Genomic DNA, 12,028 nt, shown 5'->3' on the forward strand with positions numbered 1-12,028 from the left:
TAAAATTGATAGAAATTGAGCAAACCAGCATAGACCACCTGTGTATCAACCTTGTTAACACATTTACTGAGTAAGAGTGATAGAATATCAAGAAAAGACCAAACAATGAGAAAAGACCAAAGGTGTTTTGAGAAACTTCCCTTTTGCACTTTAAAGGACAAAATAAAATACCCTGAAACGTCGGAATATTCTGTATGATCTTCTCCCATTCAAACATCTTGCAAATCAATGGTGATTAATAGTGCAAATATATTTTATTTTAGCATAAAAGAAAAAGTTACTTACGCTCTTTCTAGTAATGATTTCATCCTACCACAGATTCATCATCTTTTGAATACTTCCCCCAGGTGTCACACTGGATTGGGAAAATCTTCAGAAGTGGTCCCGCACGCAGGTAAGTAGTGCCAGCAGCTCCGCATCCACTTTGTTCCATGCCTGATGTGACGTGTGAAGGCCAATATAGGCACCAACCATGTGCATTAACGTCAGTTTCTTTCTAAATATGTCTGCTCTGTACTTACCTTAACTCCCTCGCCAATCTCAGGGAATTAAGTTAAGTACTGGCCACTGATCTGCACCACACCGACAGGTCACACCGTTCGGCACTGGGGTGGTCGAGTGCAGAAGGTGTAGGGTGCCCAATGGTTTCTTATGGGAGATTAACCCTATGACAAACAGGCTGCAGGCTCTAGCTGGAAAGCCAGTCAGTGACAACAAACAGGTAGGTAGTTGACATGGGATGCTCGGGGACGTAGGTTCACCTTTGGTCCTCTTCTCCTGTGCCCAGGGGCAACCGATGCAGGGGTGTCTTTTTGTGTCGGGTTTGTTTGCCCAGGAGCACTCGCTGTAGGAAGTAGCCTCTTTCTAGCTTAGTAACCCCCACTTTTTGCCTGTTTGTCATTATGTTTGACTGTGTCTACTAGGTTCCTGCTAACCAGGACCCCAGTAGTTTTCTCTCCTCTAAATTGTACCCTTTCCTTCCCACAATTAGCATACTGGTTCACCAAAATAAGTCCCTAGTATATGGTACCTAGGTACCCAGGACCTTGGGGTTCTAGGAGATCCCTATGGGCTGCAGCAGTTATTCGGCGATCCAAAGGGAACCCGTGCAAACGGTTCTGCAGGCCTGCCACTGCAGCCTGCGTGAAGCGGCTGCATGCACCTGTTTTCACTACAGGTCACTGTAAGTCACCCCTATGGTAGGCCCTCTCAGCCCAGAGGGAAGGGTGCAGGTACCGGTTTGTGAGGGCACTCCTGCACTAGCAGAGGTGTCTCCACAAACGCAAGGCCATTTTACCGGACTTCGTGAGTGTGGAGATGCCATTTTATATATGTACTGGACATAAGTCACTACCTATGTCCAGCTACATAATGGTAACTCAGAACCTGGGCATGTTTAGTGTCAAACATGTTGGTATCATACCCCAATACTGTTGCAAGTATGATTCCATGCATTCCGGGGACTCCTAAGAGGACCCCCAGCATTGCTACCAACCGTCTTACAGGTTTTTTTTTTTCCCCGGGCAGCCCAGCTGCTGCCACCCCTCAGACAGGTTTCTGCCCTCCTGTTGCTTCAGAAGCTCAAGCCCAGGAAGGCAGAACAAATGATTTCCTTTGGGAGAGGGGTGTTACACCCTCTCACTTTGGAAATAGGTTTTACAGGCTTGGGAGGGGTAGCCTCCCAAAACCACTGGCAATGCTTTGAAGGACACATTTGGTGCCCTCCTTGCATAAACCAGTCTACACCAGTTCAGGGGCAGCCAGTCCCTGCTCTGGTGCGAAACTGGACAATGGAAAGGGGAGTGACCACTTCCATATCCTTCACCACCCCAGAGGGTCTCTGGATTCTGCCATCTTGATTTCAAGGTTGGCAGGGAACTCTGGGAGCATCTGAATGGCATGGCTTAGCAGGTGACGTCAAAGGCACCCTCTGATAGGTAGTTACCAGGTTAGGTGACCAAGTCCCCTCTTTAGGCTATATAGGGTCTTCCACTGGGGTGGGTCGTCAGATTCGGCTTGCAAGATTCCAGCAGGACTCCTCTGCAACCTCTGCTTTGACTTCTGGCCTCCAGAACCACGACTAGACACTCCAGGAACCTACAAGCTGCAGATCCACGAGGATGAGACTTCTGCAACATTGTAGCCAGACTTCCTGCCAGCTTTGCAACGTTACCTGGCTGTGCATCCTCTGAGGACTGCAACTCTTTAGCCTGCACAAGAAGAAGAAGAAGAAGAAGGAGTCACTCCAGGGACCAACAACAAGCGACAACCAGCTGCGTGGATCTCCTCATCTTGAGCTGCGTGGCTCCTGCATCATGGGTGGTGGTCCGGAGTAGTCCTCTTGCTCCTCTCTGCCAGCTGTCCAACTTTGGTGGAGGTAAGCCTTTGCCTTCCCACGCAGGACAGTACCCCGTGCACTGCGTCTCTTGCAGCTGCCAAGGCTTGTTTGCACCTTCTCCAAGGGATCTTCAGGAGACTTGCACTCCCTCCAGCAAATCCTGGGCCTCTGCGGGGTCCTCCGGCGATGTGGGGGCAACTTCTGTGGTGCTGCATGGGCTGCTTCAGCCACTTCTATGTCCCTGTCCTATGGGACACTTGTGGGTGCTGCCTCTGCTCCTGTGGGCGTTCTGCAACGCAGAGGATCCCCTATGTAGGAAGATGGCTCTGTATGTACTATTTCAAAGTAAGAAATAACATGCACAGAGTCCAAGGGTTCCCCTTAGAGGTAAGATAGTGGCAAAAAGAGATCATTCTAATGCTCTATTTTGTGGTAGTGTGGTCGAGCAGTAGGCTTATCAGAGGGTAGTGTTAAGCATTTGTTGTACACACACAGGCAATAACTGAGGAACACACACTCAGACAATTCCAGGCCAATAGGTTTTTATATAGAAAAATATATTTTCTTAGTTTATTTTAAGAACCACAGGTTCACGATTTACAAACAATACTTTACATGAAAGGTATTTCACTCATGTATCTTAGGAACTTTGAATTATCACAATAGCATGTGCAGTTTTGGCAAAAATGGCAATAAGCTATTTTAAAAGTGGACAGTGCAAAAATCAACAGTTCCTGGGGGAGGTTAAGTAAATGTTAAGTTCACAGGTAAGTAAAACACTTACAGGGTTCTCAGTTGGGTCCAAGGTAGCCCACCATTGGGGGTTCAAGGCAACTCCAAAGTTACCACACCAGCAGCTCAGGGCCGGTCAGGTGCAGATGTCACAGGGGTGCCCAAAACACATAGGCTTCAATGGAAATAGGGGTGCCCCGGTTCCAGTCTGCCAGCAGGTAAGTACCCGCGACTTCGGAGGGCAGACCAGGGGGGTTTTGTAGGGCACCGGCAGGACACAAGCAGGCACAGAAAGTACACCCTCAGCGGCACGGGGGCGGCCGGGTGCAGAGTGCAAACAGGGTTTTCAATAGAAATCAATGGGGAGACCCGGGGGTCTCTTCAACGATGCAAGCAGGCACAGGGGGGGCTCCTCGGGTAGCCACCACCTGGGCTAGGCAGAGTGTCACCTGGGGGTTGCTCCTGCACTGGAGTTCGGTTCCTTCAGGTCCTGGGGGCTGCGGGTGCAGTGTGGCTTCCAGGCATCAGGTTCTTTGAAGCAGGCAGTCGCGGTCAGGGGAGACTCTGGATTTCCTCTGCAGGCGTCACTGCAGAGGCTCAAGGGGGGGGGTCAACTCTGGCTACTCACGGGCTCGCAGTCACCGGGGAGTCCTCCCTGTAGAGTTCGTTTTCTGCAGGTCGAGCCGGGGGCGTCGGGTGCAGAGTGGAAAGTCTCACGCTTCTGGCGGGAAACGTGTGGTCTTTAAAAGTTGCTTCTTTGTTGCAACGTTTCAGGTTTGTTGAACAGGGCCGCTGTTCCCGGGAGTTGCTTGGTCCTTTTGGATGCAGGGTAGTCCACTGAGGCTTCAGAGGTCGCTGGATCCTGTGGGATGCGTCACTGTTGCAGCTTTTCTCGAAGTGGGGAGACAGGCCGGTAGAGCTGGGGCCAAAGCAGTTGGTGTCTCTGTCTTCTCAGCAGGGCTTCAGGTCAGCAGTCCTTCTTCGTCTTCAGGTTGCAGGAATCTAGTTTCCTAGGTTCTGGGGAGTCCCTAAATACTGAATTTAGGGGTGGGTTTAGGTCTGGGAGGGCAGTAGCCAATGGCTACTGTCCTTGAGGGTGGCTACACCCTCTTTGTGCCTCCTCCCTGTGGGGAGGTGGGCACATCCCTCTTCCTATTGGGGGAATCCTCCAAAATCAAGATGGAGGATTTCTAAAGGCAGGGGTCACCTCAGCTCAAGACACCTTAGGGGCTGACCTGACTGGTGGGTGACTCCTTGTTTTTCTCATTATCTCCTCTGGAATTGCTGCCAAAAGTGGGGGCTGTGTCCAGGGGGCGGGCATCTTCAATAGCTAGAGTGCCCTGTGGTATTGTAACACGAAGCCTGAGCCTTTGAGGCTCACTGCTAGGTGTTACAGTTCCTGCAGGGGGGGAGGTGTGAAGCACCTCCACCCAGAGCAGCATTTTGTTTCTGTCCTCCGAGAGCACAAAGGCCCTCACCACATGGGGTCAGAAACTCGTCTCTCAGCACCAGGCTGGCACAGACCAGTCAGTCCTGCACTGAACAATTGGGTAAAATACAGGGGGCATCTCCAAGATGCCCTCTGTGTGCATTTTTTTAATAAATCCAACACTGGCATCAGTGTGGGTTTATTATTCTGAGAAGTTTGATACCAAACTTCCCAGTATTCAGTGTAGCCATTATGGAGCTGTGTAGTTCGTTTTTGACAAACTCCCAGCCCATATACTTAGTATGGCCACAACTGTACTTACAATGTCTAAGAATAGACTTAGACACTGTAGGGGCATATTGCTCATGCAGCTATGCCCTCACCTGTGGTATAGTGCACCCTGCCTTAGGGCTGTAAGGCCTGCTAGAGGGGTGACTTACCTATGCCACAGGCAGTATTTTGTGTGCATGGCATCCTGAGGGGGATACCATGTCGACTTTGCCTTTATCTCCCCACCAACACACACAATCTGCAATGGCAGTGGGCATGTGTTAGGTGAGGGATCTCTTAGGGTGGCACAACATATGCTGCAGCCCTTAGGGACCTTCCCTGGTCACAGGGCCCTTGGTACCACTGGTACCTTGTACAAGGGACTTATCTGTGTGCCAGGGGTGTGCCAATTGTGGAAACAATGGTACATTTTAGGTGAAAGAACACTGGTGCTGGGGCCTGGTTAGCAGGGTCCCAGCACACTTCTCAGTCAAGTCAGCATCAGTATCAGGCAAAAAGTGGGGGGTAACTGCAACAGGGAGCCATTTCCTTACACAATACATCAGAAACATCGCAAATATCTCCGCTTTACTGTAGCCGGTGCCCATTATCAGTTCAAAGTTCTCCAGCTCGGTCTGAGGTCAGCTCCACGACTCTTCACAAAATGCCTTGCCCCAGTAGCAGGTTTTCTCCGCAGCAGGGGTTTCCAGGTGTTTCCATACCTGGACGACTGGCTCATAAAAGTTCCTTCTCCACTACTAGCCTCCAGGGCTACAAATGCTTGCTTGAAGTTATTCCGCAGTTTGGGGCTAACAGTAAATCTACAGAAGTCGGTCATACTTCCCTCATGCAGAAGAGTCTTCCTGGGTGCAGAATTAGACACCATCAAGAACAAAGCATCCCTCACTCCGGCACAGCAGCAGAAACTAATCAACTTAGCTGTCAGAATTTCCACAAAAGAGTTTGTTTCAGTGCGACTGTTCAAATAGCTTCCGGGCATGATTTCCTCAGCCATCGTCCTCGTTCGACTGGCAAGGCTGAGAATTAGACCTTTACAAGAAGAATTACAGCTCCAATGGACCCAGTCGCAAGGGTCCTTCGACGACTTAATAACTGTCACGTCAAGAATTACCCAGGTGTTGAAGTGGTGGTCTCAGACCAACCATCTCTCCCAAGGTCTTACGTTTCTAACACAAACGACAGACTTTATCATCACCACAGACGCTTCCTTGGAAGGCTGGGGAGGCCATTTACAAGACATGCGCATTCAGGGAAGATGGTCGAGTCTTCAGAAAGGAATGCACATAAACCTGTTGGAATTGAAGGTGATTCACCTCACGCTCAAGGCTTTTCTTCCACGCATTGCAGGGTCTTCAGTGTTGGTCAGAACGGACAACGCAACAAGTATGTTTTACATCAACAAGCAGGGAGGAACAAGATCCCTCTCCCGATCAAGGGAAGCTCAGTCTCTTTGGGACTGGCTCACACTGCACAATATTCGCCTGAGGGTGGAGCACCTGCCAGGGGTCAACAACGCCCTAGCGGACTCTCTCAGCAGGACGGACGACAACTGCCATGAGTGGGAACTCAACCAGAAGATACTCGACTGCATCTTCCAACACTGGGGTCAACCGATCCTAGACTTGTTTGCCACCAACCTGAACGCCAAATGCCAGTTCTACGCCAGTTGATACCCACTCCCGGGGTCGTGGGGAAAAGCTCTTTTGATGAGATGGTCCGGGATCTTTGCCTACGCTCCCCCCTCCCCATCCCGTTGATCCCCAGACTCCTCAGGAAAATGAAGTCTGAATGCTGCAGGATCATTCTCATAGCGCTCAGATGGCCCAGACAGTACTGGTACACGGAGCTTCTACTACGGTCAGTGGCCAATCCAGTCCGCCTTCCCTGCAACCACGACCTTCTCACAAAGAATCAGGGTCAAATTCTTCATCCCGATCCAACATCTCTTCAACTGCATGCTTGGCTCCTGAGTTCCGAGAGTTTCAGGGTATGAACATCGATCAGGAATGCAGACTGATTTTATCTAGGGCACAAGCAGAGAGCACAAATAAGACGTACAAACTCAAGTGGAAGAGATTTTGTGTTTGGTATTCTCAGAACAATTTCCACCTGTTAGAAATTAAGCCTGAACAAATTCTCTTGTACATTCTCACACTCTCAAAGGCTGGTCTTTGCCATGCATCTGTCAAGATTCACCTAGCAGCTATAGCCTCTTATAGGCGCTCCGCTGAGATGCATTCAATCGGCTCATCCAGAATCATTAAGCAGTTCATCAAAGGCCTCTTCGGCACTTTCCCTCCGGTGCATCTACCTCCGCCAGAGTGACATCTCAATATAGTCCTGTCCCAGCTCATGAAAGCTCCTTTCAAACCTATTCACAGGGCGGAACTCAAGTACATCACATGGAAGGTGGCAACCCTGCTTGCTCTCACTTCCACCAGGAGAGTCAGTGATCGACAGGCTTTTACTACTAAAGAACCTTTTCGCTTTTTATCGTATGACTTCGTTATGCTCAGGACCAACCCCAGACACATTCCCAAGGTGCCATCTTCATTTCATCTCAATGAGCCTGTAATACGACGAACCTTTTTCCAAATCCAACTACAATTGCAGAAAAAAACTGCGTTCTTTGGACATCAAAAGATGCCTCAAATTTTACTTTCAAAGTACCAAACAAATCAGGAAATCAGATCAGCTCTTGGTATCTTATTCTCTTGGACGACAAGGAACAGGGGTCACCAAGGCCACTATAGCCCGGTGGATTTCCTCTACAATTCAGTTCTGTCACACCAAAGCAGGAAAACCGTTGACTAGGCGCCTGAGAGCCCACTCCACGAGAGCAGTCTCCGCATCGGCTGCTTTGTTTCAGGGTATTGCCCTGGATAAGATATGCCAAGCTGCGAAATGGAAGACTACGCACTCCTTTACGCAGCAGTATTGTTTGGAGTCCTCGCAGAGAACTGACTCTCTAGTTGGAGAAGCTGTTCTATGTCATCTCCTCTTTCATTAAGGTGAGACCTTTCCTTGGTTGTGTAGAAACTGTTTGATATGCAAATAGTCCATAATTGCTATGCAATATACTTTGACATGCTTTTATGTATATATATATATATATATATATATATATGTATATATATATATATATATATATATATATATATATATATATATATATATATATATATATATATGGATGTTCAGTATATATGTGTATATGTACATAGATTTATGTATATTTGTTTGAAGTTCATAATACAAGATTTATGAACTAGCTATTTGATACAGGTTGTAAAGGATTTCTATGCTCGCACCCTCCATCCACTGCGAGTATAATGTTTATCAACAGTACTGCTGGATATTCAGATTCAAGCATGTGAATTTATGAAAGATCCAATACTGGATAAGAAAACAAGTTACTTACCTGTAACTACAGTTATCCAGTATTGGTATCTTTCATAAATTCACATGCGACCCACCCTCCTCCCCTTAGACGCTCGCATTTCCTCTCAGGTTAGAAGCTTTTCACTCTCGTGCTGGAAAATCTGAGGGAAGGAGCTTCTCTGGAGAGCGTTCTAGAGGGTGCTGGTGCCCGATTGGCCAGCAGGCAGGTTTGGGTCCTTTTCAGAAAATCACTTGGATAGGCTATATGAGTGGCTGGTATTTCCATTATAGCCTATAGGAAAAAAAAAATGTATTTGTTAATTATTGCTATTTTATGTACCGTGGGACTTCCACTTCGACGACGGGGATGATTCAAGCATGTGAATTTATGAAAGATACCAATACTGGATAACTGTAGTTACAGGTAAGTAACTTGTTTTCTACTGGGTGGAGGTGCTTCTCACCTACCCCTGCAGGAACTGTAACACCTGGTGGTGAGCCTCAAAGGCTCACCCCTTTTGTTACAGCGCCACAGGGCATCCCAGCTAGTGGAGATGCCCTCCCCTCCGGCCACTGCCCCCACTTTTGGCGGCAAGGCTGGAGGAGATAAGAAAATTAGTTACTTACCTGTAACTGTGGTCCTCCAGTATTGGTATCTTTCATAGATTCACATGCTTGAATCATCCGAGTCATCGAGGTGGGAGCCTCACGGTAACCTGAAATACATATAACAGTACACTTTATACACTAGGCCCCAAGGGCCCTCTTAGGTTCTTTTATAGTCTATCCATGTCGTTTTGTAAAAAGACCCAAAGTTGAACCTCAGCCAATCAGGTGTCCACACCCTATAGAACACTCCCAACAGAGGCTCTTTCCCTCAGATGTTCTAGTACGAGTGTTAAGTTAAGAGCTCATGTAGAAGGGGAGCCTCTGCGGGAAGGAGGGTGGGTCACATGTGAATCTATGAAAGATACCAATACTTGAGAACCACAGTTACAGGTAAGTAACTAATTTTCTTCTCCAGTATTGGATCTTTCATAGATTCACATGCTTGAATTAGAGTAGCGAGCAGTAATATTAAGTAGACATATAGCCGTACCTTTACAATCCGAACAAACATCAGAATATCAATAGAAATGAGAGTAACAGTACCTCCAGTTAGTGTTCAATGGCAACGTAACAATGTTCCTCTGTAAGTAACAATCAGTCATAATAAGCACAGACCTCTGCATTACAACAAATATGTAGCATGCTACGATAATCAAGCTCTAGCATAAGCATAAGAAATAGAAAAGATTTTATCTTGATTAGAATAAGAAACCGTTGTTCACCTACCCTGCTTGCGGAGGTGGGATGATTCAAGAGGCTCACCTTAACGAAACAAATGCCTCAAGACTGCTTGACCCACTGCTGTGTCCATGTTATTTGTCTCATCGAGACAGTAGTGTTTCGTGAACGTATGCTGGCTGGACCATGTGGCCGCTCTACAGATCTGCCGTAGGGGTACTCCTGCGAAGAGGTCAGCCGATGCGGCCACCGCCCTTGTCGTGTGGGCTCTTACCCTCCTTACCAGCCTTAATATGACAGAATTGGACTGCCAGGCCAATCCACCTAGCCACAGTCTGTTTGGATACTGCAAAGCCCTTCCTTGGGTTTCCAAAGGCCACGAACAACTGGTTTGACTTGCATATGCTCAGAGTCTTTTGTAGGTAAAACTTTAGACATCCAGGGAATGCAACGCTTTTTCTGCCACCGTTTGCGGATTAGGAAAAAAGGTTTCAAAACAACCGGTTCATTCAGATGGAAAGTTGAGGGCACTTTCGGAATGTACTTAGGATTCGTTCTCAGGATCACGCTAGTAGAGGTGAAGTGAAGAAAAGGCTCTTTGATGGTGAATGCCTGTATGTCACTCACTCTCTTAGCGGAGGTAAGAGCCAGCAACAACGCCGTTTTCCATGAAATGAACTTTAACTCCGCTCTATGGATGGGCTCAAAAGGAGGTTTCATGAGGTGCCCCAGGACCATGTTTAGGGACCACAACGGTGGAGGCTTCTGCACTGGTGAAAAAGCACGAAACAGGCCTTTAAGGAACTGCTTTACAATTCTGGTGGAATATAATGAAACCGTATCTTGAGATCTGCAGTATCTTGAAATTGCCACCACATGCACGCGGATCGAAGAGTATGAGAGTCCAGACTTTGCCAGGTGTAACAAGTACGGTAGTACCTGTTCTGGAGGGGAGGAGATTGGGTGGATCCCTTAAGCTGCGCACCACAGACAAAAACGCTTCCATTTCAACCTGTAGGTCCTATTGGTAGTATCCGCTCTAGCTCTGGCTAGAATCGCACTACATTCAGAAGAGATGTTTACGGTGGAGTACTCATGGAACTCAGGAGCCAGGCCGATAGGTGGAGAGATGACAGATCCGGATGTCTGACTTGGCCCCGGTGCATCGTTAATAGGGATGGCTTCCATTTGAGTAGCACATTTGGTTGTTCCGAGAGCATGAGGAGCTCCGTGAACCACACCTGTCTGGGCCATCTCAGTGCTATTAATAGGAGGCGACAACCCTCCGCCTTCATCTTGCTGATGACTCTCGGTATCAGTGGGATCGGAGGAAAGGCGTAGGCATAAACACCGGACCATCTAATTGAAAACACATTCCCCCACGATCATCTTTGGGGAATCCATCTTGCGTAGTAAGGGCATTTCTTGTTCTCGAACGTGGCAAACAGATCGATGTTTGGTCTGCGCCATAACTGGAAGAGTTGGTCCAGAATCTCCTGGTCTAGTTCCCACTCGTGGTAGGGCATAATTGTCCTGCTCAGGGTATCCACCAGCACGTTGGTGTGTCCTGGGACATGCTCCGCTTTCAGAGAAATGTTGTGCACTATTGCCCATTTCCAGATGTTTTGAGCCTGCTGCGAGAGCTGTAGAGACCTTGTGCCACCCTGTTTGTTTAGGTAAAACATGCTTGTGGTATTGTCCGTCCTGATTAAGGCATTTGAGCCCTGAAGCCTTGGTAAGAAAGCTTTTAGAGCGAAATCTATTGCTATGAGCTCCAGCTGACGCTGTCTGTCCTTTGGAGTCCAAGACCCACTAATTCGAAGATCTTGAAGGTGGGCACCCCAACCTTCGAGGGAGGCATCCGTCGTCACGATGTAGCGAGGCACCTGATAAACAAACGTGAGACCGCTGGATACATTTTCCGGTGTCGCCCACCAAGCTACTCATTTCCGATGTGACGAGAATTTTGTCCTCAAAAGGGCCCTGAACCTGGCACCATTGGACATCCAATTGCTCTTGCAGGGGCCGCATATCTGCAGTCTGGAACCAGCGGAATGCATGACGAGGTCATTGCCAGCAATGATTTGTAAGTGCGAACTGAAACGCACTTTTCTGCCGAGAGGTTGCGGGCTAACCTGTTGAGCTTTAATTTCCTTTCCTGCGACGGGTACACCTTGCTTTGGACAGTGTCTAGTACCGCTCCTAAGAAGTTCAATGTCTGCGTGGGGTGAAGATGCGACTTCTGGTAGTTGACGGTAAGCCCCAGATCGTCGAACAACTGGAGGCAGAGAGATATGTGACGCACCACTTGACCTTTTGAGGGTGCTTTGATGAGCCAGTCGTCGAGATAGGGAAACACCTGCATGCCCGACTGGCGAAAATGAGCTGCTACTGGAGCCAACATCTTTGTAAAAATTCTGGGGGCTGATTTCAAACCGAAAGGTAGGACCCGAAACTGTAGATGCATACCAGCTACCTTGAACCTGAAGAATTTTCGGTGGTTGCGGTGTATCGAACATGAAAATACGCATCCTGGAGGTCTAGGGATGCCATATGATCTCCGGTACTCC

At 48.2% G+C, this 12,028-nt stretch overlaps 1 protein-coding gene across 6 annotated transcripts in view; it reads right to left on the minus strand.

The window, feature by feature from the left end:
* The window catches only part of PRRC2A (proline rich coiled-coil 2A), a 1,008,219-nt gene that overhangs the window by 61,486 nt on the left and 934,705 nt on the right, over nucleotides 1-12,028 (minus strand). The window lies entirely within an intron of this gene.

Source organism: Pleurodeles waltl, chromosome 6, assembly GCF_031143425.1.
Source record: "Pleurodeles waltl isolate 20211129_DDA chromosome 6, aPleWal1.hap1.20221129, whole genome shotgun sequence".
Taxonomy (NCBI): Eukaryota; Metazoa; Chordata; class Amphibia; order Caudata; family Salamandridae; genus Pleurodeles; species Pleurodeles waltl.